Below are 4,106 nucleotides of genomic sequence, written 5' to 3'. Positions count from 1 at the left end.
TGTATCAGCAGGGTATTGCATTTATTAAATTTTGTTGCAATGCTTCTTGTATTTTTAAAAGGACATTTCCTTTTGAGACTTTTTTCTATAAAAATACAGTAGTCGGGATAATTTCACATCCTAACAATAGTAAAATAGAATCATTAAGGTTGGAAAAGACCTCCAAGACTATCTGGTCCAACCATCCCCCTACCACCAATGTCACCCACTAAACCATGTCACTAAGCACCATGTCCAACCTTTCCTTGAATACCCCCAGGACAGTGACGCTGCCACCTCCATGGGCAACCTGTTCCGATGCCTGATTGCTCTTTCTGAGAAGAAATGTCTCCTCATTTCCAACCTGAACCTCCCCTGGCACATCTTGAGGCCATTCCCTCTTGTCTTGTTGTGGTGCATTCAGGAGCACTGGCACACTTTTACCCAGGCGGGCTAAATCTTGAGCTTCAGATGTAGAAGCTCAGAGGAGTGCTGCTCCAGGGCCTTTCTTACAAAAACTGAACTTTCAAAACACTAATAGAAAAAGTCTATAAATTGTTGGTGTTCCTACATCTCCTCTGATGTTCTCTCTCTGTTTCCTACTTTAGAAACAGTTTCTTTAGTTTTAGTTGAGCTGTACTTAGCCAAGTAGTGTTTCGAGCTCTAAGTTCTTGTCCTGGGTGTTAACTAAAGGTCTACACAGTCAGTAGCCACCAGTGGTATATACCATTGTAATTAATGCTTGGAATATCACAAGTAGCATTTTAAAAAATATATTAGACGTTGAGGCTTCAACTGTTCTTTTTACAGAGTTGCTGTGTTTTTCAGCCTATCACTTACTCCTGCGTATTTAAGTATATCTGTGCCACCGCTTTGATCGTTGTTCAGAGGGGAAGTTACAGGCTTTGCAGCAACTGTAGCACGTGTGTCATCTGCACCCGTTGTGGCGTGATAAGCTTGGCAGCCACCCATTTCAGTACCCCATCAAAATAAAAGGGATTGTCACATGGAGGATTCCAGATCTTGATGGCTAATGTGACAAGCCGAGTCCCACAAAACACAGATTTAATGATTTCCTGCTTCCCGGCTGCCCTGTACAAGTCATTTTCCTCTCGCACCACACCCTCAATTGTGCTGTGTGTGGAGCGACACAGTGAGCTGCATCGAGGAATCGATCCTGGTGAGAAATAATCTCGGCTCTGTTTTGCAAAGAATTTTAACACGGATCAATTCACAGAATCACAGAATCATCGCTGATCCATTTTGTTGGAGGCGTCAAGAAGTGAGGGAAGAGCCACGCACCCTAAAGACTCCAGGCAACAAAAGTACACTCTCAGTGGCTGGTGAATGAGAAATCTGTGGCTGGTTTTCAAAACAGGATACAAGGGCTGGGACAAATGTATAACATCTGTGCTCCTTCTATCATAAAAGACTCTTACGCTACTTTTTTCTTTCTTTCTTTTTTTTTTTTCTCGTAGTAAGCCTCATTTCTATTATTGTTTTGCCAGTTTATAGTAGCAAGGCTTGGTGCTTGTTTTCAACTGTGGGAGGGAGCGCTGGGCAAGGAGAGGGCACGAAGGCCCTCTCTAAAGTAGATGTAAACACTTTTTTTTTTTTTTTGGTAAGATGTAATGCTAGGAAGCTTAATAGCTGTCCTTCCAGGCCACACTGCTATGAACTAGGTGTATTTCAAGCAAGATCTTCCTCGGTCACAGGATTAGGTCATATTTGGGAGATATGTCCCTCCACATAATGGCATATAAACATCTGTGTCCAGTTACATATCAGAGGAGGAATTACAATGCAAGTCATTTGCTGAACTGTGTCTTTTAATGAGATTGCTGTGAGCTCTACCCTGCTTCTCAACCCGAATTGGTGAGCCAATTTGTCAAGCAGGATTCAAAAGTAGAACAAGGTCTGCAGGAGATGAAATGTGTCAGGTGAAGTCCTGACTGCAGTGGGTCATTCATCAGATGAGCTACGTGAGGTTCTCAGTTAATGCACAAGATTATCACAGAATCATGGAGTGGTCTGGGTTGGAAGGGACCTTAAAGAACATCTAATTCCAACCCCCCTGCCACAGGCATGGACACCTCCCTCTAGACCAGGTTGCCCAAAACCCCATCCAAGCTGGCTGTCAGCACTTCCAGGGATGGGGCATCCACAGCTTCTCTGGGCAACCTGTTCCCTCAAACCCTCACAGTGAAGAATTTCTTCCTTTTATCTAATCTAAACCTACCCTCTTTTAGTTTAAAACCATTATTCTTTGTCCTGTCACTACACACCCTGACAAATAGTCCCTCCCTGACTTTCCTGGAGGCCCCCTTTAGGTACCGGAAGGCAGCTGTAAGGTCTCCCTGGGGCCTTCTGTTCTCCAGGCTGAACAACCCCAACTCCCTCAGCCTGTCTTCATAGGAGAGGTGCTCCAGCCCCTTGATCATCCTTGTGGCCCTCCTCTGGACTTGTTCTAATATATCCATGTCTTTCTGTGCTGGGGGCCCCAGAGCTGAACGCAGCACTCCAGGTGGGGTCTCATGAGAGCAGAGGGGAAGAATCGCCTCCCTCGCCCGGCTGGTCACAATTCTTTTGCTGCAGCCCAGGATACAGTTGACTTTCTGGGCTGTAAATGCACATTGCTGGCTCATGTTCAGGTATCCTTCACTTCCGTCAATCACCTGTTACCAGCAAAGGATTGGATAAATTCCACAGGACTGAGAAGAATATGCTTAAAATACTGTGTTTAGAGAAGTATTTAAGATTTTAAGTTTTTTTGTTTGTTTTTTGTTTGTTTGTTGTTTTAATTGTGAATGTATCTATAGAAATAATTCTTTAATAATTAGTTGGAGGGTGTCACAGAAAACTGATATTTATTATAAATAAGTTGTGGCTATACTTCCCTTTAGTACTAAATATAGGATGCATGAGACTAATCTGAGTGCTGAGTTATGCCTTTATGGTCTTGCAAAAATCAGTCTGGGCAACTGAATACCAGAGGAGGCTCTAAGCTCTTCGAATTTACCTAATGATTTGCACCAGAAGTTGCACAAAAAAATACCTCAGAAAAGCAACAGGAAGATGATGTACCTGATCGTTATCCTTAACAGGAAGGAGGTCATCTGATAACTTTCTACTACAATCGTTTTTGAAGCACACCATAACTTCTTGCTCTCAGTTCTGTATCTGGTGAAGCTTCATAACTGAATATAATGTAGGACAGATATAAAAAAACTACTGAAGCTGACTTTAAGTCTGTGATTTATAATTTTTTGTTGCATGCATGTTTAAATGGACATTTCAGGATATTAGTTAAACTATCATTAACTGCAGATCCCACAGACTTTTGTGCTAGACTTGTAAAGATTTGATGTAGTCCTAAAGGAAAAAAATAGCTTTCTAATTTTTAGAAGTCATAAAGAAACAGAGTATGGATAAAGAAATTGTATGGGTGCAAAACTGACTGAGTGACAGAAAGGACAGGGCGGTTAATTTGATGAATTTAGCATTGTACTAACGTTCTGATGGTTTTAAAGATCAGTATTTAATAGGCAAGTTCAAGCTCAAGCATGTTACCTGTGTATTGAAACTGAATGCATATCGCCAATCTTCTATTTACACCATTACCATCAGCTTCAACAAAGATCATTGTACAGTTCCTATGCATCTAAAACTTTATTATAACTACAGAGTAGAATATTAGATAAAATTCTGACTTTATGTAAATTTTTCATCCAGACCTTACAGGACAGGGTGGGTGAACAGTCACCTTACAGGTATGCGTATCGTTGAAACCAAATCAGAGTCATAAAGGTTTCTTTATAAATTAACAAAAAGCACACAAACATGTATGACACAGTGAGAAAAGAAAGAGAGAGAAGGAAGATACTGGTTTTCAATTGAAAGTCTCTTTGATGAAATAATAACTTTTTACTCTGAATTTTTATTTAGATATAGTGCATTTTACTTCAGTAATATAATTCCAAAAGATCACTGGAGTTGCCATGGTCCCCAGGTTTTCTCACCTGTTTGTGAATTTGATTGAAGAACTTTTCTTTAATCCTCAATGGCAACTGCACATGGCCTTCACAAATGTTAGCAAGTATTCCAATTTGCAGAGCTTGTCACAGGCA

Source organism: Cygnus atratus, chromosome 1 (genome assembly GCF_013377495.2).
Source record: "Cygnus atratus isolate AKBS03 ecotype Queensland, Australia chromosome 1, CAtr_DNAZoo_HiC_assembly, whole genome shotgun sequence".
In the NCBI taxonomy this organism is placed as follows: Eukaryota; Metazoa; Chordata; class Aves; order Anseriformes; family Anatidae; genus Cygnus; species Cygnus atratus.
The sequence above is the reverse complement of the archived record's forward strand: the minus strand, read 5'-3'. Positions refer to the sequence as shown.